This window comes from Meles meles, chromosome 9 (genome assembly GCF_922984935.1).
Source record: "Meles meles chromosome 9, mMelMel3.1 paternal haplotype, whole genome shotgun sequence".
Classification (NCBI taxonomy): domain Eukaryota; kingdom Metazoa; phylum Chordata; class Mammalia; order Carnivora; family Mustelidae; genus Meles; species Meles meles.
The window spans coordinates 48,760,304-48,786,694 of NC_060074.1; the positions used below are offsets into that span (position 1 = coordinate 48,760,304).

The 26,391-nt window shown below is 36.1% G+C and overlaps 1 long non-coding RNA gene and 1 pseudogene across 1 annotated transcript in view; both read left to right on the plus strand.

Moving 5' to 3' along the window:
- The window catches only part of LOC123950878, a 210,402-nt gene that overhangs the window by 158,504 nt on the left and 25,507 nt on the right, over nt 1-26,391 (plus strand). The window contains exon 3 of the long non-coding RNA XR_006820314.1: nt 14,234-14,420. This is a non-coding gene — a long non-coding RNA (uncharacterized LOC123950878). The remainder of the gene's footprint in view (nt 1-14,233; nt 14,421-26,391) is intronic.
- On the plus strand, nt 18,240-19,104 carry LOC123950877 (annotated as a pseudogene).

Here is a 26,391-nt window from a genome sequence, read left to right on the forward strand (position 1 = left end):
TCAACATGAATGGGACTGAAAGAGATTATGCTGAGTGAAATAAGTCAAGCAGAGAGAGTCAAGTATCATATGGTTTCACTTACTTGTGGAGCATAAGGAATAACACAGAGGACATTGGGAGATGGAGAGGAAAAATGATTTGGGGAAAACAGGAGGGGGAGACAACCCATGAGAGACTGTAGATCTTGAGAAATAAACTGAGGGTTTTGGAGGGGAGGTGAGTGGGGGGTTGGGTGAGCTTGGTGGTGGGTATTATTGAGGGCACATACTGCATGGAGCACTGAGTGTGGTGCATAAACAATAAATTTTGGAACACTGAAAAAAATGAAATAAAATGAAATGAAAAAAAAAAAAAAAAGAAACCAAGTTCTGGGTGCTAGATGTGCTCATTTCTACTGTGATGCTGTCAATCTTTAATTTTAACCACTATATTTGGTTTGTGTTATTTGGATTTTAATTTTTGCTCTGATACATAAAGGTTAAGTGCCTTTTTATATGCTTTTTAACTATTGTATATTATTATTTATGATATGTACAAATGTTTTGCCCATTTTAATGCATTTCACATTCCTTTTCACTGCTTTTTACTTTTTTTTAAGAGAATTATAGGATTCCTCTATATTTCCTGAACATGTTCAATATGAATCTTTGTTAAATATACACACACACATCACTATGTCGCAGATGTCTTCTCTAAGTCTGGCTTGCCTATTCACTTTTTAATCAATTTATTTAATATTTATAGTGAAATTGACTTATTTTAATGTATACATAATTATAGATCTGTTCGGGCTTAAATGTGTAATTTTATTATTTGTTTTCTGTTTGTTCTGTCTCTTGTTCTTCTGTTTCTTTTTGTTTTGTTTTTTATTTTCTTCCTGGGAGTTCCATGAACATTTATTGGATTCTCTCTTCATTTATAGCGTTTTTAAGTGTATCACTTTGTATAGCATAATGCTTTGTATAGCTTTCTCAGTAGTTGCTCTAGATATTATAATATACGTGTCTAACTTACCTTAATCAACAGGTATCAGTGAAGTGTGGAAATGTTACTTTCATTTAATTCCCTTTGCCTCCCCACTTTTAAAATATTTCTTAAAAAGAATTTTCTCTACATATGTTGGGCACCCATCAAATGGGGTTATAATTTTTGGTTCAGTCATCAAATGTGATTTCAGAAACTCATAAGAAGGATAGTGTTATATTTGTTATTGTGTTTATACGCCTATTTCTTTCTGTTGTGGAGTTCCAAGTCTTCTTTTATCATTTAATTTATGTTTGGAGGAACACCACTAGCCATTCTTCAGGGGTAGGTTTACTGGTTACAAAGTTTCCTAGTTTTCCTTCACATAAGAATGTCTTTAGTTCTCTTTTGTCCCTGAAGAATATATTTGCCAGATATAAAATGCATGATTGACAACTCTTGAAAAACTATTGTGCCTCTTTATTCTGGCCTGTTGGTCTCAGATGAGAAATCACTCAAATTGGTATTCCTTTACAAGTAATGTGTCATTGTTTAAAGATCTTTGTCTTTAGTTTTCAGAAGTTTAATTGTTAATTAATTATTAATTGATTTCTTTGGGTTTCTACTTGAGGTTTTCTCAGCCTCTTGAATACGTGGTCTTACATCTTTTCCCAGTTTGGGGAGTTTTCAATCATCATTTTATTTGAATACTTTTTTTTTTTTAAGTTCCATCCTTTTCTCTTTCTGGGACTCTGATGATATGAATGTTAGTTTTTTTGTTTTTTTTTTTTTGTTGTTGTTATTTTTGGGTTTTTTTTTTATCATTGAGAGTTTGTTAAGCTTTTTCAGTCTATTTTCTCTCACTTTTGTTTAGGTTGGGTAAATTCTGTTGATCTGTTCTCAAGTTCACTACTTCTGTCTTTGTCATAAGCATTCTACTATTGAGCCCATCCAAAAAGTGCAAAGATTTTTTTTTTCAGTATTACATTTTATAATTCTATAATTTTCATTTGGTTCTTTTTTATACCTTGTTTTTGTTTTTGTTGTTGAGATTTTCTAGTTCTTCATTTCAGAAGAATTTCTAATGCTCTTTTTGGTATTTTTTTGATGGTAACTTTAAAATTCTTGTCAGATGATTGCAAGGTCTGATTCTTCTCATCTTGGCATCTGCTGGTTATCTTTTCTCATTCTAGTTGTGATTTTTCTGCTTCTTGGTATGAGTGACATTTGGGTGTCCTGGATATTTTAGGTTTTATGTAATGAACCTCTGGATTCTGTTTAATACTTTTTTTCTTAAAGATTTTATTTATTTATTTGACAGAGAGAGAGATCACAAGTAGGCAGAGAGGCAGGCAGAGAGAGAGAGGGGGAAGCAGGCTCCCTACTGAGCCAGATGCAGTACTAGATCCCAGGACGCTGAGATCATGACCTGAGCCAAAGGCAAAGGCTTAACCCACTGAGCCACCCAAGTGCCCCTCTGTTTAATACTCTTAAACATGTATTTCCCCTGTTAGGTGTAGTATAAAGGCTGGGTGGGTATATCTATTGCACTTCCCATTATGCAAATGAAGGGCAGTGATTCATACTGCTTTGCAGCAGGTGGGTAGAGTGACAGGTCAGTTCCTCTCTTAGCCCCCCTGACACCTTGCCAGGTACAATTGAGGCATTGGCCAAGCCTGACTTTTTACTCTGAGAGGGCTCCAGCTGATGACAGAGGAAGGGGGGAAGGGAAGTCAAATGCCACCTAGTGCCACTTTTTTCTCCTCCCCTCCTTTTATCTCTTGATGCCAGCTCTCTGTTGGGCCCCACTGACACTGGAGTGGGGGTGTGAAGCAGAGTAGTGAAGAGCCCAACTTCTCACTGGCTCATTAAGTCTCTGCTGCCAGGTGGGCGTGGAGGCTCAGCATATTTCTGGACCTGCTAATACCACCTGGGCGGGGCAGTCAAAGCATTCACTACTTTTGTTGGACAGGAGCTGGAAGACCAATTTACTATTCAGCCATGCTGACACTAATGTGGCAGGGGAATCAGAATCTTGCCTGCTTTAGCCAGGTGGGACTGGGGGCCAGGATTGGTGGGTAGAAGAATCCTTCCCTGCTTGTCCCTGATGCCACTACTGTGTGGGGACATTGGAGTACCACTGTCTGATGTTCCTGTGCAAGAGATGTGGGAGGTAAATTGTAGAGGAGATGGGGGGTTAACAATCACCTCATTTCTTGGCCCAGTTGAAACTATGAGAGTGGGGTGCCTGAGTGGCTCAGTAGATTAAAGCCTCTGCCTTCGGCTCAGGTCATGATCCCAGGGTCCTGGGATCAAGCCCCGCATCCGCTCTCTGCTCAGCAGGGAGCCTGCTTCCTCCCCTCTCTCTGCCCTGCCTCGCTGCCTACTTGTGATCTCTTTCTGTCAAATAAATAAATAAAATCTTAAAAAAGAAAAGAAGAAACTATGGGAGTGTATTCATGGGGGTGGATTTTCCATTGGTTTTTGGTTTGAGTAGGGTAGATATTGCCAAAAATGTTTTCTGTTAGACTACCCTTTTCCTGGTATTTTGGCTAAGAGGAATAGGCATTGCTTGAAGACTTTTCTTTTGGCGGCCGGGGGCGGGGGGTGTCCACACCTGCTACAAGTTCTGGCTTGAAGGTTTCTGAGGGGCCCTATCTGAGATATATGGGAGGCAATAAAGAAACACAGGGATCTCACCTCAAATCCCAGGGGCCCCAGACAATTTGCCCTTCCACCTTTCAGAGCCCATCTGTGATTGTTTTCATGTTGTATGGATGGTGAGAGCAAGGATCTGGAAGGAAAGGGCTAATTTATCTTGGTCAGAGCTGGAAGTCACCAACGTGTTTTTTCTTTTTCTTTCTGTCTTTTTTTTTAATTTCACCAACAGTATCTTTTGAAGAACTTAAGTTTTTAAATTTTATGAATCCAAGTTATCATTTTTTTTCTTTCATGAATCGGATGCCATTTAAATAAGGCGTTAGCTGTTATTTTTCATAAGTGCCCTATATCAGGTTTAGGAAGTTCCTTTCTACTCCTAATTTGTTGGGAGTTTTTTTTATTAGTCATGTATGTTGAATTTTGTGACATGTTTTTCTACATCTGTTGAGATGAGTATATGTTTTTTCTAAGTTTGTTATCTGTTGAAATACTTTGATTAATTTTTGAATGTTAGATTAACTTTGTATTTCTGGTACAAACCCCACTTAGTCATGGTGTATTATACTTTTAAATTTGTTGAATTTAATTTGCTTAAATTTTGTTTACAAACTTTTCATGCATTTTCATTGAGAATATTGGTTTGTAGTTTGTGTTTTATTATTATTTCTTTTTTTTAAAGATTTTATTTATTTATTTGACAGAGAGAAATCACAAGAGAGGCAGGCAGAGAGAGAGGAAGGGAAGCAGGCTCTCTGCTGAGCAGAGAGCCAGATGTGGGACTCGATCCCAGGACCCCGAGATCATGACCCGAGCCAAAGGCAGCGGCTTAACCCACTGAGCCACCCAGGCGCCCCCATTATTATTTCTTTATCAGTTTTTGGTATCAGCATTTTCCTTAGATATTACTTGGTTATATTTTCTAGACCTTCTCAGTGCCCATAAACCTCATTTCTATTTCTTGTTTCAGCAGGTCTTCTTTTGATATATTCCCACCTTGCCAACAATAATTAAAGCCTCTGATAGTTAGTAATTAACTTCAAGGTCAAGAATAAATTAGTATACATTTGAATTACAATCTTTTGATTTATAGTGGCCCCAAAATGAAGGTAATTAAATGTTACAGCATTAAACTGTGATCAAATCTTTAAGGATGAATATTCAAGTAGTTCATTTAAATAAGAAGCCTGAAATTAAAAAACTAAAATTTTTGCAGGAATTCTTCTCAACCAGCTCCACATCAATTGTTTTTTGCTGGTTTTCCTAATAAAATACTTTAGTGACCATAAAAAATATAAACATGAAACATACTTAAACTTGTTCCTATTTTTTCTCCATTGGTTTTTAACTTTACTAAACTATTGTGAACTAATTATGCAAAGTGATGATAATTAATTTGCATCTTTAGACAAGTGAAAGCTTTTTACAAAGGATGGTTATTAAATGTTTAGGTTCTCTAAGGAGGTTGGAGAAAGAAAAAATAAATCCTTATTACTAGAAGAAATAAGGGGTTTACAGAACAGAAGAACACAAATAAGGATTCTTTGATGCTAGCTCTGGTACCACTAAGAGAGTCTGCTGTTTCTTTTCCCTGTACTAGTTCTATATGGTGCAATTCCCTCCATCTTTCATTACAGTAAGGCCTTAAATTTGATATTTAAATCAGGTCATTATTAGAAACTCAACTTTTATTAAAAAATTTAAGCTAGGTATAAGATTATCTGATAAATAGAACATGAATCTTCCATGTTTTACATTTTTCTATTGTTTTCCCTTGCTTTTAAAAAGCTTAATACAAATCTTTACATTTCCAGGTAGTTTTAATAGCATTACTGTTTTTAAGACTACTCTTTTCTGATACAACCTTATTTGAAATGTTTCCATCTCTCAATAACTGTGTTTTTTTCATCTTCATTCTATGCTTGATATGTCAGATTTAAGGGGATCCAAAATGCTCTTGTGCAAGGTTATGTGAGAGTACAGTATAACTTGAATGAGAACATTATCACAGAGGAAGCTGCACTTTAACAACCTTCTCAAGTATTTTGGTAGTACAGCAGAGGAGGGGAACTTTTCTTCAGGACCGTCTCTCCACCTTCTATCTACTAACTCTGAGTGAGGGAACTCTTGGTGTTCCTGCAGTCTTGATTTTCAAGATACTTGATCTCTGAAAGCTTTTGGTTTTTCAAGAGTTGTTCAAAATTTTGAGCTTACCAATTAAACTGTTTTTAAATTATTTTTGAATCTTTACAATATGTATTTTCTGTCTTTATATGGTATTTCAGCAGAAGATGAGGTGTTAAATGTGCTATCTTTATCAGATATACACTTTATTTAATATTCACATTAAGTCTGGATGATAAGTAATGTTATATGTACTTTTTTTTTTTTTTTCAATAGTAAACAGAGGATGAAGCTCCAGCTTGGAGTAAGTTACATATTCAAGATCACACAACTAATTGGTAACAGAACACATACTAAATCCAAGGCATACTTGAACCTACAACCCATGATCTTGTCTTGAACTATGGTCAGGATGGCCTAGTACCAATTTAGAAGAATGTCCAATAGAGGGGAGATTCATACAACACTTAAGACACCATGAAGGCTTATTCTGAAATCCTTTGCAACATTATCTAAAATCATAAATTTTCAACTATGCAGATACACAAGTGACTGTAAAATGAATGAGCATCATTTTGCTACTTCCATGAGTTAACAGATTTGCTTATCAAAACTTCAGAGAAGTAAGTGAAATCTTATCTTTCTTTTTCTATCTAATTAACATTCCATAAATTCTATAAACCCCCAAATTTCATAAAAACCAACATTTTGATTTTTTACATAAAGACAGTAAAATAAAATGGAACTAGAATATCCTGAAATCTTTGGGAAAGGTTAAGAGATATCTCAAATATCATCTACAGCTTAAAAATCCTATTCTTGGCCAAAAGTATGGCTGTATGGCTAACATCAATGGCTAGAATTTTATATTTCTTGTACTTAAAGAAGATTTATTTTATATTCTTTATTAAAAGAAAACCTTTATTTTTTAATCATTTGAAGGATTGATTTTGTTATCCATTGTCTTGTAGAAAAATGGGATTGTAGATAGGGTAGGCGGAATAGTCAAGAAAATTGCATTTTAAGGGCGCCTGGGTGGCTCAGTGGGTTAAAGCATCTGCCTTCGGCTCAGGTCATGATCTCAGAGTCCTGGGATCGAGCCCCACATCGGGCTCTCTGCTCAGCGGAGAGCTTGCTTCCCTCTCCAACCCCCCGCCCCCCGCCTGCCTCTCTGCCTATTTGTGATCTCTGTCTGTCAAATAAATAAAATCTTAAAAAAAAAAATCGGTCTTAACATTTAAAAAAAGAAAGAAAGAAAAAAATTGCATTTTATTTTTTATCTCTATGCATGTATTCATTGCTTAAAGGGTCTCATTAGTCTTTAAGTTTACCAGGCAGTCACAAAACTCTTTGATATGTGATTGAACATTGGTTCTCAGCAAATGCCATGAAAGCATCCCAGAGTGTGGCAGACTCCATGGACATCTCTCTTAGAACCTGGGAGAGCCCTTTGAAGGGCTGTAGTTGCTGCTGATAATGATTCACACTTGAAACCAATTGGGTGACTGGAGCGAGCTCATCTAGAGAGGTCTGAGTGTCCCAGGGTAATTTCTTGACTGGTGGATGTACAAAGTACTCACTGCCTTGCTTCCAAGAAGGGAGGTAACAGCCTGGTACAATCCTAGAGTCATACTGAGTCGAGGTGCACCAGAAGTCAATTCCTTGCTTAGCTTCTCTGACTTTTCATCTTGTTTCCTTCACTTCTGGTCTCTCCAGAGAGGACTCCCTTAAAAAATAACTTGGAGAAGAACCCTAGTCTTAGAGTCTGCTATTAGGGAACTAGATTTACGACTTGTGGCAATGTAGCTATCAGAACTCACCTTCCTTGTCTATATTTCAAGAGTGCGCCTAGGTTCACTTTTGGTCTATATAGAGGCCTATATAGCCATTATGATTGCTGGTTGTGTTACTTGATTCTATTTTGCCTTTTTTCTATATTCTTCTTCCATTGATGGAAAATACTGAGGTTATATATTATAGACATGAAGAATTTTGTAAGCTGTTGAATGTGGAAGGAAAATGCTCATTTTATTTGTATTTTTGAGGATATTACTAAGAGTATGGCACATAGCAAAATGACAGTCAATGGTAGTCACCTCCTTTCTTGTTGTATGCTTTTAGAAATCTTTCATAATCACTCTTCTGTCTGTTCCAAATTTTATTGTATCCCACCCATTTCTCCTGCTGGCAGCTTCTCACTGTGTTTTATGTTTTTGTCAGTTTTACCTGTTTAGAAATATAGTGGATATCAAACAGAAGCTGATTTTTACCCCCGTCCAATGTGGACACCATTAATTTATAACAAAGCTGTTTTCCCATTACTGAGGGGAAAAAAAAAAAAAGAAAGAAAGAAAAAGCAAACAGCTGGTTTGATGGAAAAAAAAATCTGCCTTAATCCCTGGGGAATGAGGAGTTCAGACGTGATATAAGCTGACAGAGGGTGAAAAAATAATCTTCAGGCAGATAAGTTAGTGCAGCTAGGATGGGCAGGATAGGATGGCATCCTGGAGAAGAGAACACAGGGTATCCTGGGGCCACACAGTTCACTTAGAAAAGGTGATATTGGGGAATGGGAATAATCAGTTTATTAGTGTTTACAATAATGAAAGAGTGCTAAAAATATAGAAGTGAAGTTTTGGATATATCACATATAAAGGAGGTTCATCTGCTTAGAATCCTTTTAAGATTATTGTTCTATCTCAGTTGATATTTTCCTAAACACCAGTAGAGGCCTCCAGATACTTCATTAAGTAAGCAAACACACCGTCCCTACACAGGGGAAAGGATGATGCCTGTTGTGTCCACTGACATGGAGAGGAATCAAATGGAATCTTTGATGAAGATGAATTCAGTGAGAATCAACTATGATTAGAAGAGGTGTTAAACTTTGTTGTATAACCTACTCAAATGCCCATTAAAAAAATACTTGGTCTAGATTAGGAAGTCATGATACATGTAATTATTGTTATTTTAGATCACATTAAACTAATTATCACAATGTGGACATTTCTTTGTGAACAGTTTATCATGTCAGTAAGTCTCAAGCCACCTAACTTGCCCAGTATTCTTGGAATCAAAACACTGTAGTTGAAGAGGGTGGCAGCAAGGTAATTTGTGGACCCCAAGCTGGGTTATTTGGCAAGTAATACTTTTCTGTCTCAAGTTTTGAACTGGGCGTAATTATAAAAGAAAGTTTGTGAAATAGTTACTAGCCATGAAAGCTAGTAACTAGCCATGAAATACATGGTTACTAGTTACTAGCCATGAAAATACAACTAACTCAATAAAGAACCTACTAATGAGCAGTCTGAAGCTCCTCTTTTATTTTTGTTCTTTTAAGATTTATTTATTTGAGAGAGAGAGAGTGAGGGCGAGTGGAGGGAGGGGCAGAAGGAAAGAATCTTCAAGCAGACTCCCCTCTGAGCGCAGAGCCTGCCTATGCCTACGTAGGGCCTTTTCTCCGGACCCATGAGATCATGACCTGAGCCAAAACCTAGAGTCCAGTAGGATGCTTAACGGACTGAGCCACCCAGGCTCCCCACTCTTCTATTTTTAAGCGTACGTGCATTTATATGTGTGATTGCAAATAAGCTACAAAATCTACATGACTGTTATTGATTAACCACATATTTTCCCCCTAAGTTTTAATGAATAATCACAATTAGAAATCATCTAGGTCTTGTAATGCCCAGGACATCTGCTACTTCTGAGGTAAATCCATCAGATTCTGTGAATCACTGATAAAATCCCCTCACCCCCAGCCCCCTATTAACTTTAAGAAACTCCAGCAGCTTCATTATATTTTAGACACTTCTCTGACTATACCTTTAGCTGACAGTATAAATACATTCATTTTGCTGTCACATTAATTGATTTTAGCTAATTAGGAGCATTTTTTTTTTGGCCCTAATTTGATAAGGAAGTGTGAATGCATTTCCCCCCCACAGCAGGTTTGTTATTTGCTAGGGTATTAGGAGAGTGTTAATTAGGTACAGTTCTGTCAGGCTGATGGTTCTAAACAGCAGTCACCACACAGACTAAAACAGGCAGAGTGGAAGCTGAGTTTTGGCCACCAGTGTGATTTGTCGGAGTAGGTTAGCTACCTCTGGACTAGAAATCTGCCATAGGTGAATATGTGTATGCCAGGAAAGTAGCAAATCTGTTCTTTCCTTCTACAGATGCTCCTCATAGCTGAGATCTCCCTTTCCCCCATTTCAAAACCTCTCGGGAAGCTTTCTCCCCTCAGTCACTGTCATTTTCTCCAATGCTCTGGCAACTAGTTTTGTGTTCATCCTGCCCCTTCTTAATTTTAAGGCAAAAGTCACGTTTTTGAAAATTTTCTGGCCCTAAGGTATTTGTAGATCTTTGGAGCAGTTGGGCTCAGAGATTTCTTTGTTCAGTCTCTTCTGCTGAAGGCATAACGGGACTGACTGACTGCTGTCTGCCTGGAGCAGTGAAGCAAAGGGAAAGAAACAACAGAGCAGTTGAGATTCCTGCTAGAGCTTGTTTGTAAATGGAGCCCATTCAGTGTCTTTGTTTATTTGTGAGACTTTTCTTAGGGAAAAAAAAAAGGGACTTTTGAAACAAGTAACCATTTAGGAAAGGAGGAGAAGGGATGTTTGACAACATCATTTCCAATTTTGTGAGAAATGCTCATTTATATCTTGTGAATTTTCTGTGAAGATACAATTGTTCTCTAAGGCATGTGCTTTGTATTTCCTTTGTTTTCTCTTGTAGCTTTACACTAACCCTTAACACATTAGTCTCTCATCCTGCTTGTGACCAATCTGTAAATAATAGGAGCAAATAAAATCATCCTTGAACATCCTACAGTCTTTACCTTCTAGAATTTTGATTTCTGCAAATCAAACCTCAAATGTTAATCTCACTACCAAAAGACCTTTTTAAAACCTTCATTGCAAGTATCTGCTGTTGTCTGCTATTTAGAAGTGCCTTTGAATCACAGAATATAATGTGTCTAAAAGAGGACAGAGGACGGAACCCATTAACAGAATGCCAAGCTCTCTGACAGAAGTATTGATAGAGTGGAAGGAATATATTTGGAGACTCCATCCATATGTTGGTTATGAACTGGTTTACTTGGTCTATTGTGAGTCTTACTTGTCTTTGTAAAATGCAGATATTAATACCTCTTCTAGCATAGTTGTCATTATTAAATGTCTTTTTCTTTTGTCATCCTCATGTTCATCATGGTCCTTGTTAATTTTTAAAACAAAACTCACGATCATTTAACAATGGTTAGCAAATAATAGGTGATTGTTTATGTGACTGCTCTCTGTTGTCCCCCATTACTACAAGCTTCATGAAGATGACGTATATATCTCATTTCAACACTGTGTCCCCAGCTCCTGGCTTGTGGTAGACATTCAATAAATGTTTGTTGTATAGTTGTGAAATGTCAGCTATTATGGCACCTAATATTGATATGATTGTTATATTTTGTAGTTAAAATTTACTAGCTAAAATCCAGCATACACACAAATTATATAAAAACAAAAGCAGTATTTATATTTGTATTTGAAGTAAGTCCGAAAATACATTATATAATCTTCTATCTCAAGAACAGAGGAAAAAAGCAAATCAAAGCCAAAGCCTTTCTAAAGAAAGTAAAAAGAAGGAAATCCTAAAAATAAGATCTGAAATCAGTGAAATAGGAAACAAATATAAAATAGTGAAAAATCGGGGTACCCGGGTGGCTCATTGGGTTAAAGCCTCTGCCTTCGGCTCAGGTCATGATCCCAGGGTCCTGGGATCAAGCCCCACATCAGGCTCTCTGCTCAGCAGGGAGCCTGCTTCTTCCCCTCTCTCTCTGCCTGCCTCCCTGCCTACTTGTGATCTCTGTCTGTCAAATAAATAAATAAATAAATCTTTTTAAAAAAATAGTGAAAAATCAACAAAAGGTAATTTTGCTAATCAAATTACTTAAAAAGTTCCTAAGTCTTTAACAAAATTGACAAAGAGAAAATAGAGAAAATGAAACATTACCAATGTGATAGATTAAAACATGTGGTTATTATGGGGCACGTGGGTGACACAGTTGGTTGAGCATCTGACTCTTGGTTTCAGCTCAGGTCATGATTTCAGGGTCCTGAGATTGAACCCTGCATTGGGCTCTGCGCTAAGCACAGAGTCTGCTTTGGATTCTTTCTTCCTTACCCTCTGCCCTTCCTGGTCATGTGCTCTGTCTCCTTCTGTCTCATCCTCTCTTTCAAATAAATTGATAAATCTTAAAAAAAAAAATTGGGGGTTAGTACATGGACACTAAAAGCAATTTAAAAAGCAATATTGAGAAAACCTTAGACATCTACCATGTAAATGAAATTTAAAAATTTACAAAAATAATTACCAAAAATGATACCATTTATCACATATATCCTGAGGAAATTGAAAATATTATCATGAAAACCTCCCAGAAGAAAACTCCAAGCACTAAATGGCGTCCTCATGAATGTTTCTTAATATCTATAATGAGTGAATTTGTAAGAACTAGAAGAGGAGCACTTCCTAATACATTTTTTGAAGTCACCATAACCTTGATACGAAAATTTGACCAGGACACTACAAAAAAGGGAGAATTAGCAGCCAAACATAGATGTGAATAATCTTTAAAAATTAGTAAATATTATATAGCAATATATAAATCCCCATGATTTATGTATATATAAACCTCATTTTTAACGGGGTGAGTTAACAATGAGATATCAGTCAATGTCACAATTATGTTTATAGCAGCACTATTTTTAAGTTATATACTGGAAACAACCCAAATGTCCTTTAATAGAATAGATATAGAAATTGTGGTATGTTTATAAAATGAAATACTATACAGCTATGAGATTAAATGAAGTCTAACTAAATTAAAAAAAAACACAAAACAAAACATAAGCGACAATCACAAAGATAATATTGAGCAAAAGAAGCCAAAGTATTATAAATCAGATAATGGTTAAGGTTGGATGGAGGTAGTAGTGACTGGGAAGTGGTAGGAATGAGGTTTGAAATTGTTTTTTCTAGATGTGGGTGACTTACGGTGATGTGTTCAATAGTGAAAATCCATTAACATATTCAATTATGATGAGTGTATCTATATGAATATTTATAGTACTTCAAACAGAAGTTCAGATGATGCACACACACAAACAAAATGTAATAATGTAGCCTAATATTTGACCTGCAAAGCTTGGCATATGTGTCCATGGTATGTGGCAGCAAACTCCCATTGTGACCACCGTAGCATCAAACAAATCATATTTAGTATAAAGTAGGGGAAAAATTAAGTAAATGCAATAAGAACTAAGTTGCTTAGTCTGGACAGCAGGTGCTCATATAAATGTATAAATAGATGAATCCATAATATGCATATTGCTTTTTTTTGCTTATTTTTTCTCTAAAGGGTTTACACTGTAATCATTCTTCAGTGCCAGTAAATAAAAAATATATTATCATTTTTTATTATCCAAAGAGCATTTTATTACATAGATATATTAAAATCCACTTAAAAATTACCTTTGTCTGAACATTTTAGGTGGTTTTCAAATTACTGCCATTCTGAACAGTGCCTAAAAGGTCTCCCTTTACAATGTCTGGAGTGCTCTGCTTCTGGCAATCTGTCATATATATTCCATTTCATCATTGTTCACTGCCAGGTGCACACAATTCACATGGCAGAGAGAAAGGCTGTACCAGTATTCTTTTTTTTTTTTTTTTAAAGATTTTATTTAGTTATTTGACAGAGAGAGAGAGATCACAAGTAGGCAGAGAGGCAGGTAGAGAGACAGGAGGAAGTAGGCTCCCTGCTGAGCAGAGAGCACCATGCAGGGGCTCCATCCCAGGACCCTGAGATCATGACCTGAGCGGAAGGCAGAGGCTCAACCCGCTGAGCCACCCAGGCGCCCCTGGCTGTACCACTATTCTTAATCATAACAGAACTCTTCTTTTCCAGAATGGCATCTCATAAGCCTATTCTAAAATAATGTCCCTTGAGACCACTCCTGATTAGAGATCATAGAAAGTCTAGGTAAAGAAACAATTCAACTTTATTACCTTCAGCTCTGCTGTATTCTTTGGGGAGGCTAGGATGTTATGGTGCAATTGTTCTGAAACTTTCCAATAACTAACACTTTGCACATTTTTAACCTAAAAATGAAGTGCTCATTTTGTGAGCATATTTTAAATTCCTAGTAATGCCTCAACTTTTCAGGCTTTCTTATATGAATAGAACCAAATTCTGCATAAAAGAAAATGAAAGAAAGAAAAAGGAATAGAAGAATAGCTCTGAAAACATACTGTTCCTCATTTTTCTTGACACTATATTTCCATCCAAATGAATGCACATTATACTTTGAAAGTGGTAAATAGATGTTCATAATTCATTAATCCGCAGTTCAAAAGCAAGGACAAATGTTATTTCTGTGCCACCATTTATTTAAAGGAGAGTAAAAGATTGCAATTCTGATTTCATTGCAGTGAGACTATTCTTCTTCGCATGAGATGCAACATCTACATGGGCAAACACAGCTGACTCTTTGCAATAGCTCTCTAGGAGATAAATCCATTGAGAGAGTTGCACAAAGCCAACCTGACCAGAGACTCAAATCCTGTAAAACTTGATTTGAATCAAGCAAGGAGGGAAACTTCCTCTTCAAAACATATGGTAGGTGGCATCTCCTTCCTTTAAAATGTTTAGGTAGGATAAGCTAGTTCATAACAACATACAGAGTCACTTTCCCAGGAAAATATGTCTTAGGGAATGACTAATTCCGTTTTCTTTTGATAAATAAACCGTAAGGGGTCTTGCATCCATTTCTTTTCCTTCAGTCTGTCACTTTACTCTGGTTTATAATGAATGAATCCAATCTGCTTGGATGTGTAAGTAAAAATTTATAAAAACAAAGCTCGTACACTTCGGAAATGTGCTATGATGTATTTTTATTTTTCCATGCTGTTTTGAAAAGTTCTTGTTGATTTTTACTCTAATACCAGGGCAACTTTGAGTAGCCGTCATTTGAGGGTAATTTGCTCTGATATTCTTGTGTACTGACCTATTTGCTGAAGAATGTTTTTTTCTTCCCTTTAAAATTGTTGACTACATGAGATAGAGATAGAGCTGCTCCAGAATCCACAGAAAGGTGACAACATAGCAGGATAAATGTACTAATTGTTCCTCAAATAAAAATCTCTGAAAAAATTTAAATGAACATCTGTTTGAAGAATAGAGCTATTAAAGGGAATGTTCTGCACAAACAATATGCCACGCAGAATAGTTGTACAATAATGCTGTGAAATTGTTTAATTAACTCATAAAAGAGGGAATCTAATACAGGAAATGTATGCAGTGCACTCTGGAGATATTTGACAGTCTTTAAGAGCAGATGTGATTATGATTATAATTATTTTAGTAAATTGAACCATAATTTCTCTTTCTGTTGTACAATAAGGTGCATTATATTATGAATCTTAAGTAAAAAAACCCTTTAAACATAAGAAATTCATGCAAATCATGACTTCTGTTAAAGCTACAGTATTGCTATCATTACCTTTCTAAATTGAGGCTTACCCTTGTAAATACAGCTGAGAAATATAAGTTTTCAACACGTAACTAGGTGGAATTTTAGGTGTACTCTGTTGAAATTGGTTTCAATATTTTGTAGACATGACTTTCATCATAGATTTGGATCATAAAATAGTATTTTTATCTCTTATTTGTAAGATCATTTATTTATTTATTATTGATAAAGTCATGGTGTGTAGTGAGTATGGAGCATTTTTATTTTATTATCAGAGAAACTCCAGCAGAGACCCTATAGTACTGAACATGAGGGCTACGACAGTTTTTCTTTTCCTTTCTTTATGTGTGAGGTCAACTGCTTTGACTTGAAGGGGATTCATTGACTACCATGATATATATTAAGTTTGTTTGATATTACTATGCAAATTTATTATATCTATGCCGTTCTATTATTTTTCACTCTTATTCATTTTGGAAATTGCATATTTATATATTCATAACTTTAGTCAGTAATTACAAGAATGTTACATTTTCTGTATATTGCCTTTATCACTCTTATTAACTAAAATTACTGCTAGAAGGAAATTAATCAGACAAATTAGTATGCTTATTCATGAAACCTAGATTATAGTAAACCCCAAGATTAAGACTAATGAAACAATTACTTATTTAATCATTATTAAAAATGAGAACATTGCTCAGATATTTGACAGTAACTGCAGCAAGCTTTGAAAGTAGACAAATGAATGTGTTTTTCTTGACTGCTCTTTCATGAAAGCAAGATTATCACCTGCTGGGAATTTTGCTTTCATATTTGATATTTTCCCTAGGAAAAAAAGTCTCTCCTTACTAGAAAAAGAGAAAATTTAATTTCTCCAATAGACTTCTCTCTTTGAAAGTTAAGCTATTCTGACTCTGACTTTTCAAAAGTTAAGATGTATGTGAAAGTGTTCTTAAGTCAAGGCTACAGCCACTTATAGGCACAATATTTTTGCTACTTTATAAAAATAAATACCATATAGAAGTATAAATATTTACTTAAAGTATTCCTTAAAACAAATTGAAAAAAATTTAGGTTAGATATGTATTAAAAAGTAAAAGGACTGGTACTATAGGACTGAAAATTAATATTCTTAATCCTCTCCATATCTACATGCTATGTCAGCAGCTTTGTGGTGCCCAGTTTATTTAATCATGCCTGCTTTTAGGTCTTCTAGGTGAATGCCTTCATGTACTGCTTTTCTTTTTTTTTTTTTTAAAGATTTTATTTATTTATTTGACAGAGAGAGATCACAAGTAGACAGAGAGGCAGGCAGAGAGAGAGAGAGGGAAGCAGGCCCCCCGCCGAGCAGAGAGCCCGATGCGGGACTCGATCCCAGGACCCTGAGATCACGACCCGAGCCGAAGGCAGCGGCCCAACCCACTGAGCCACCCAGGCGCCCCATGTACTGCTTTTCTTATTTCTCCATTTAGACATTAGAGGAAAGTTAGTGATTTTCTGCTATAATAGCTAAAGATTTTAGTCACACTACTTCCCATGTTTTATTCCCTCTCTGTCTAAAAAGTTCTGGGTTAGTAACTTTATTAGGTACTTTTGCTAATCTAAATATTATATGAAAAATATCTATTAGGCACTTGGGTGGCTCAGTGGGTTAAAGCCTCTGCCTCCGGCTCAGGTCATGATCCCAGGGTCCTGGGATCCAGCCCGGAATCCAGCTCTCTGCTCAGCGGGGAGCCTGCTTCCCCACCTCTCTCTCTGCCTGCTTCTCTGCCTACTTGTGATCTCTGTCTGTCAAATAAATAAAATCTTTTAAAATGAAAAAAGGAAAAAAATCTATTTATTTTTGTATCAAATCCAAACATTCTCTTGACTCATGATACTATAAGGTAAAAATTTCAGCATTCCTAACACTTCCTTACTATACTTTCTACCATACTTGGGTTGTTGGACAAAATAGTGGATGAAATTTGAATTTTACATTTGAATTTTAAATAAACAACAACAAAATTTTTATTATAAGCCTGTCCCAACTTTGTATATATTCATTTTTCAGTAGAGAAAGTGATATTTGATTAATTAGACTTGAGAAAGAAGAATATATTGGGGGGATACAAAAAATAAGATAACCAATTTACCTGTATAGCCCCCAAAATTGTAGGAGTTAGGGGGGTACCAGATACTTCTGAATTGGGCTTAGGAGACAAAGCTAAAATCAGAAAAATTGGTGAAAGGAATATTTTATCTTAGGAGTAGCTACACTCCCAGATCACCTCTCCAAGCCATCATATCCAGGCTAAATCCAAGTCAGAAGAATTTCCTAGCAGAGGAAATGAAGTTTCCATTTCTGGCAAAGTTGATCTAAAGAGACTGTTAATTCAGGGACATTAAGCAAAACAAAGAACAGGGTGTAGCCCTGAAATGGAAGCAAGAAGATTGAGTGGAAATCGGTGTGCTATACTGGGAGTCTTTCAGCCTTCTTTTCTTTTTGGCTCTCAGAATGCTGATGGCAGTGCCATAGAGAAGTAACCTAAAGAGTTCCTAGCCTGGGCTCAAAAGACTGGCTCAAAACAAAAGGTTTACAAAACTATCAATAGGACACCTCAAGTGAAGTAGCATGGTCCCCTGTTTATTGCTCTTAGTGAGTGCCATCAATCCAATGATTTTTTTTTCCTCCTTCAAAGTTTTATGATCTCATATTTAAGTATAAATTGCTGACTAGGGAAAATCAAACATTGGAACTTCATAATGCAGAAGGCAAAGACCAAAATGAACAAGTAGAGAAGGGAGACTCAGAGGAAGACCAAAATGAACAAGTAGAGAAGGGAGACTCAGAGGAAACAAAGTTGATAAAGGAAAGACAATAAAACTTAAAAAAAAACAAAGAGCCTTTACACACTACCTGGGCAGGGTTTCATACAGCCTTGTTTTGCATTCCCATCATAACTTAAAGGGAAACTTTCACCATGTCCTGAGTCCTTGATGTTCTGAAAATGAAGGAGGGGGATGTCCTCAAATTCCTTACAGCAGGAATCCAGTTAAGCGGCACCAACCTTGACTTTCAAATGGGACAGTACATCTACAGAAGGAAAAGTGGTGACATCTATATCATAAATCTGAAGAGAACCTGGGAGAAGCTTCTACTGGCAGCTCATATCATTGTTGCACTGAAAACCCAGCTGATGTCACTGTCATATCATCCAGGAATACTGGTCAATAAGCCATGTTGAAATTTGCTGCTGCTACTGGAGCCACTCCTTCACTCCTGAAAACCTCACTAACAAGATCCAAGCAGCCTTCCAGGAGCTGAGACTCTTGGTGGTTATTGATCCCAAAGCTGACTATCAGCTTCTCACAGAAGTGTCTTTTATTAACCTGCCTACCACCGGTGTGTAACACAGACTCTTCTCTGCACTTTGTGGACACTGCTATCTCTTGCAACAAGAGTGAAGCTCACTCAGTGGGTCTGATGTAGTGGATGCTGGCCCTGGAAGTTCTACACAAGCATGGCACCATTTCCTGTAAAAAACCATGGGAGGTCAGGCCTGATCTCTACTTCTTCAGAGATCCTGAAGAACTTGAAAAGGAAGAGCAGGCCTCTGCTGAAAATGCTGTGACCGAGGAGGAATTTCAGGGTCAAGTGGATTGCTCCAGCTCCTGAGTTCACTGCTACTCCACCTGAAGTTGCAACCTGAAGAAGGCATCCAGGTGCCCTCTTTGCCTACTTAGCAGTTCCCTACTGAAGACTGGAATGCCCAGCCAGACCCTGAAGACTGGTCTGCCACTCCCACTGCTCTGGCCACTGAATGGATAGGAACGACCACTGAGTGATCTTCAGCTGCTCTTCCACAGAAACTAATAAAATAGAAATAAAGTTGACAGAAAATAGTTCCTAAAAATTTAAAAAAAAAAAAAGATAAAAGAAAGAAACTGCAAGTAAAGTTCTCAGTAAGATAAGACATTGCATTTGAACAAAGAACAGGATATTTTTACAAGGGAGCTTCTCTTGAATAAGAAAGAACTCTTTCAAACTGCAAGCAGGATAAGAATAAGCCTAAAAATCAGTAAGATGGTTGGAATATATATATTTGAGGCAGTCTTCTTAGAAGTAACACCAAAAGACAAAAGGTGAAAAATTGGAAGAAAAGTTAAGAAAATAATATTTTTCCAAAAGGTACAACTAGTGAATAATATGAGTTTCAAATGAGAGAACAGAACAAAGTGTAAAAAATTATGAAATAATACATATAGTTCAAGTATCAACCTCTTTTCAGCTTTTTAATAAAATAGTGAAAGAAAACAGTAGAGTATTGTATAAGAGTCCTGAGGGAAAATGATTTTCAACTTAGAATACTATACTCAGCTAAACTATCAATCAAGAGTGAAGGCAGAAATAAAAATATTTTCAGACACGCAGTGTCTCAAAAATTTACTTCCTATGAAACCGTTCTCAGGAAACCACCTGAAAAATGTGCTAGTAACAAAGTGGGGTAAACTAAGGAAGAATAAAACATGGAATCTGAGATACAGAGGTGAAGCAGAAGGAAAGTGAAGAGAATTTCAAGATAAGAGTGCAAGAAAGTCTCAGGAAAATAGTTACTCAGCCAAGTCCAAGTTGGAGGGGAGACAATGTTCTAGTAAATACTGAAAGCTTACCTGATGTGTTTGACTACGTTTAAGCGTATTTTTAAAGTTCTGTTTTACAAGTTGAAGATGAACTAGTGTTGATTACTTATAAAGCAAAGTAAATGGAATAAAAAAAGTTGTAATTGCTAACTCCCAGAAAAACCAAATATTTGCAATGAAGGAAACAAAGTTAAAGAATGCTATCTGGCTGAGCTCTAATAAATATAGTCATAATGATATATGTACTAAATATTAATCTGATAAAAATTATGACATAGTTTGAGAAGATGGTGATAAGGTGAGAGGAAAAGAGAGAGAAGTGGACATTTGTAAAAAGACTCAAATACTCTTCTTGTATTATTCGAAGGTATTAGATATTCTAAAAAACTGAAAAATCAAGATATAGGTATGTAATATTTTATTAACAAGTAAGAGGTGGGTAGCAGAAGGAATAACTTTAAAAAGATGAAAATGATTACTTGTGATGATCAGGACTTTGGAATACAGAGAAATGGAACAGAAAATACCTTTTTTTTTCTTTTGTTGCCTATAAAGGTATTTGTCTCTAAAATTATGTGTATTATGTGTAAATAATTATGTGTAAATAAATGAACAAATAATAGTAATAAATAAACAGATAAGACTGTTACATGTTCATTTTCTTATAGAAAGGAAGAAAAGAAATAAGTAAATTAAGCCAAATGAACCCAGTAAAAGAAAGTATAAGAGTACCTGCAAGTATCAGAACATGACATTTTACAACTTAGAGGAAAGGTGATATTATTTTTCTGGAGCAGTTCACATAGTGTAGTTTATAAGCTAATAAGAAACAGAAAGTAAACTGTGGCAGGATTCCTTTTTTGTACTCACAGACTTAAGGTCTTTGTGAAAAATGGCAGTAGGCTCGTATAATGGTTTCTTACTGGAAATGTAAAGGCAGTGATACAAGGCTGCCCCTGCTTGTAGTAGCCATAGACACTGATACTCAGAGACTTGATGCATTGCATCCTTTTGTAGCTGGGTTTTTAAATAAAAGCCCAGAAAATATGTCACCACTGAAATGAAAACTTCATTGGTACCCTTTGCAGACCAAAGCAATTCTCAGGATTCTACCACTGGAAGTGATCATCAAGCATCACAAAAAGGCTTGGCTTTGTTTGGTGGAGTCTTGAGACAAATGAAAATAATCAAAAGGAAAGGAAGAGGAAAAAGAACTATTTTTTAAATGTCTGTTATGGAATAGGCTTTAGGACACTTCTAATTACCCTATATCATATAATCTTTCCCAAAGAAATGGGAATTAAATATAGTACATATGGCAAAGAAGAGTCACCCTTAGATTTCCAAGAGAAATCATAGCTTTATTCAGCAGGTGCTGAGCTCAGTAGAATTCAATTTTTCATAGAGGTGGTAGGATACTACTAGCAATGCAAAGTTAGCTATACTAATAAAATTACGGAGTTCAGATCAAGGAAGATAATGGTTATACTGTACTTTGTCTGGATCATACTACATTTGGAGTGTTAAGGGATTTGGTTACATTGGAACACAGGCTGAATAAAGGAACAATGACTGTCAGGAGAATTAAAACCAAATTGTGAGAAGAAATCAATATTAACATGGTGTATTCCTATGAGGAACATTTAGAAGAACCAAGGATTTAAGCCTATAGGAAGGAAGACCTATTGGAGCACATTATGGCTCCTTTTTAAGTATTCTTTTTCTTTCTTTTTTAATTAACATATAACATATTATTTGCCCCAGGAGTACAGGTCTGTGATTCATCAGGCTTACATATTTCACAGCACACACCATGCACATGCCAACCACCCTATCCCTCCTCCACCAAACCCCCAGCAACCCTCAGTTTATTTCATGAGATTAAGAGTCTCTTATGGTTTGTCTCCCTCCCAATCCCATCTTGTTTCATTTTTTCCCTCCCTACCCCTCACAACCCCCCACCCTGCCTCTCAAATTCCTCATATCAGCAAGATCATATGATAATTGTCTTTCTCTGATTGACTTATTTCACTTAGCAAAATATCCTCTAGTTCTATCCACGTCATTGCAAACGGCAAGATTTCCATTTTATGATGGCTGCATAGTATTCCGTTCTCTCTCTCTGTGTGTGTGTGTGTGTGTGTGTGTGTGTGTATATATATATATATATATATATATATATATATATATATATACCACATCTTTATCCATTCATCTGTTGATGGACATCTAGGGTCTTTCCATAGTGTGGCTATTGTAGACATTGCTGCTATAAACATTGGGGTGCACATGCCCCTTCAGATCACTGCATTTGTATCTTTAGGGTAAATATGCAGTAGTGCGATTGCTGGGTCATAGGGTAGCTCTATTTTCAACTTTTGGAGGAAATTCCATGCTGTTTTCCAGAGTGGCTGCACCAGCTTACATTCCCACCAACAGTGTAGGTGGGTTCCCCTTTCTTCGCATCCTCTCCAACATCTGTCATTTCCTGACTTGTTAATTTTAGCCATTCTGACTGGTGTGAGGTGGTATCTCACTGTGGTTTTTGATTTGTATTTCCCTGATGCCGAGTGGTTTTGAGCACTTTTTCATGTGTCTCTTGGAAATTTGGATGTCTTCTTTGCCAAAATGTCTGTTCGTGTCTTCTGCCCATTTCTTGATTGGATTATTTGTTCTTTGGTTGTTGAGTTTGATAAGTTATAGATTTTGGATACTAGCCCTTTATCTGGTATGTCATTTGCAAATATCTTCTCCCATTCTGTCAGTTGTCTTTTGGTTTTGTTGACTGTCTCCTTTGCTGTGTAAAAACTTTTGATCTTGATGAAGTTCCAATAGTTCATTTTTGCCCTTGCTTCCCTTGCCTTTGGGGATATTTCTAGGAAGAAGTTGCTGCAGCTGAGGTCAAAGAGTTTGCTGCCTGTGTTCTCCTCAAGGAATTTGATGATTTCCTGTCTCACATTGAGGTCTTTCATCCATTTTGAGTCTGTTTTTGTGTGTGGTGTAAGGAAATGGTCCAGTTTCATCCTTCTGCATGTGGCTCTCCAATTTTCCCAACACCATTTGTTGAAGAAACTGTCTTTTTTCCATTGGACATTCTTTCCTGCTTTGTGAAGATTAGTTGACCATAGAGTTGAGGGTCCATTTCTGGGGCTCTCTCTTCTGTTCCTTTGATCTATGGATCTGTTTTTGTGCCAGGACCATACTGTCTTGATGATCACAGCTTCGTAATAGAGCTTGACGTCTGGAATTGTGATGCCACCAACTGTGGTTTTCTTTTTCAACATTTCTCAGGCTATTTGGGGATCTTTTCTGGTTCCTTATAAATTTTAGGATTCTTTTTTCCATTTCTTTGAAAAAAAATTGATGGTATTTTATAGGGATTGCATTAAATATGTAGATTGCTTTAGGTAGCATAGATATTTTCACAATATTTATTCTTCCAATCCATGAGCATGGAACATTTTTACATTTCTTTGTGTCTTCCTCAGTTTCTTTCTTGAGTACTTTGTAGTTTTCTGCATACGGATTCTTTGTTTCTTTGGTTAAGTTTATTCCTAGGTATCTTATGGTTTGGGTTGCAGAACTGCTAGAACTCATACAGGAATTCAGTAGAGTGTCAAGATATAAAATCAGTGCACAGAAATCAGTTGCTTTTTAAGTATTCTTGTATTGAAGGAATGGATTTTATTCTGGATTGTTTCTAAGTCTCGATAGACACACAGAAGTTATAGGAAGCACTTGATGGAACAATTTCTAATAAATGGTGAATGGTAGACAAATAACAAATTCTTATAAATTATTTACTGATCCTTTGTTGGAATTGTTTAGGGAAAAACCAGTTGATCATCAGTTAAACACTTTGAGAGTGGATCTCCACATTGGAATAGAGACTGTACCAATTGAAATGTAAAGTCTGATCTGGTCTAAAATTATAGGTTCTTAGATATGTCATTTTGATATTCAGTCTTCAAATACTGATAACTCAATAAATAAATATCAGCCCTATCCACTATGTCAGGAAACAAAATAGACATTGTCCTACCTACTTCAATGTTAAATCCAGCAGAAGGGCTGATAATTAAGCAGATAATTGCAAAAATAATTAATTTTAATTGCAGTGAACATTATGAAGAAGTAAAGAATATTATGCCAACATATAACACATGATTTAATCTAGTTTGGAAGGATAGGGAAGATTTCATTCAGTGATGTTTAAGCTGAAACCCAAATGTTAAGATACTAGAAAATTACTCTAGATTCAGGGTTGAGGTCCAGAAAAGTGTCTTGAACTGGGAAACTATACATACTGAAATGAAAGATTCTAACTTAGCAGTCAACCAATCTTACAAATTAAGATTGCATCTTAATTTGCAATCTTAGCATCTCTCTTGTTTATTGATATGCTATTGATATTGTCTGAAGGTTGCTTTTCTGTTTTATAGGAAGTCCTCTTTCTTATAGCTTGGCTATTTTGCTTTTGGTTCATACTTTGGGAACTTTTAGTTTGATCAAGTGATTTTGTTGTTGTTGTTGTTGTTGTTGTTGTTGTTGGCTGTGACTGACACCAGGACCTACTACTCCATATTTGTGGGAACTCAGATGAGTCAGGTTCTGAATTATAGACCACAGAGGCAAATGGTATTGCTTCCCTTCCCTTGACCTTAGAGTTCAGACTACTGTAGTTTAAATGTCACCTGCATGGAGCTCCTGGGTGGCTCAGGTGGTTAAGCATCTGCCTTCGGTTTAGGTCATGTGTTTGCTTCTCCCTCTCCCTCTCCTCCTGCTTATATTCTCTCTCTCTCTGTGTGTATCTCTCTGTCTCAAATGAATAAATAAAAATCTTTTAAAAAATAAAATAAATGTCACCTGCAGAACAAAAAAGCGAGTGAGGAATGGCTGTAGGAATAAATGAACTCATCCTTTTCCTGAGTGTATTTCAGAAGCCTACAGAGTGAAATCTTTCATCTAAATTAAAGATGGACCCTCACAAAACTTCAAAGAGTTTGATGATGTGAAAGGAGTAACCAGGGCCTGAGGAGTGCTGGTGAATAATTACATTCTGAGATTTATTGGTGACCACTCTTGTGTCATTAAAAGGTTGGCTGACCAGATGAAACCAGGCCTTGGCTAGCGGAAAGACTCTTGAGCCTCTCAATCTTTTGAAATTTCTAAGGAGTTTTCCAAGGGGAAAATCAGTATTCACATGCTATATAGGAAGATCTTTACATGGACTGAATGGATTCAGCTGGCTCAGGCTGCTTCATTTGACAACATCCAATTCAGTGCCTGAGAAATGTCAGTATGCTTTAGATCTTAGGGATATCCATCATGCCTGCTAAGAGTTGAATGGAACATTCTTATGTTTGTGAAGTATGTTATTGAATGTACAGTGTTGGTTAGCTTCAGATCAATTCAGCAAAAAAAACATTTTATGATGGCATTTGACAGAGACTTTATCAAGGACTGTCTGATTAAGAGTGTCACCTATAACATGATTATGTGGATGTTCCTGGGTGAGTTTTCATAGCGTTGAGTATTTCTGATAGTTTGACTCAAGTTAAAACACCTAGATAGTGGCTTCTGTTTAATACCTACGATACTGAGGTTTCTAAATGCTATGAGCACCAGGTTCTTTTAGTAATAGAGCTTACAGATATGGTCCTCCAGTTATATAACTAAGTATCAAGTTGTTACGCTGAAATTGAAAGCTGAGCATTTTGTCAGTGACAACTTTTATTCTTACTCCAAAATCTGTAATTTTTGGAAGAATTGTTTGATTGTACAACTACCCTACAAAAGGGTAGGTCAAACTGGTCACTTCAGTTTGTCTTGAATAATACCAATAAATGAGATAAAACAGGAAATGTGGAGAAAAAAATTTGAAGACTCATTTATCTCAGTTATTCCAAGTCAGTTACTGGTTTTTAAGCAATTCAAGCATAATCTGTAAATACCATAGGACATTTGGAATAACAGATCTCATGATTGCAAAATAAAACACCTTTAAATAAACAGAAACAAAATTAGGTGAAAACAATAATAAACTTAGCAAAGTATTTATTTTATAAAATATATAACTTCTGTACATAAGGTTTATATAAACTATATAAAACTTATTACCAGTTTCAATCACTCATCCTACATTATAGACATGTATTTTTCAATATATATTAAATATATTCTCAATATATTATTAAAAATAATAATAGCTCACTATGTTCTTCACACAGCTAAACTATATATGTCATCTCATTTACATCAGCAACAACTTTGTAAGGTAGGCGCTATTGTGATTTCCATTACAGATGAAAGAACTGCTTCTCAGAGGGAAGGAAATAACCCAAGGTTATATGGCTAGTGAGTGTTAAAGACAGAATTTGGATTAAGACTTTCTGAGTTTGGAGCCTGGTTCTTAATCACAAACTGTACCTCTGGCTACATAGCAATACAACTGATTGAAAAACAATGAATTTAAACAACTTATCTTCTTTG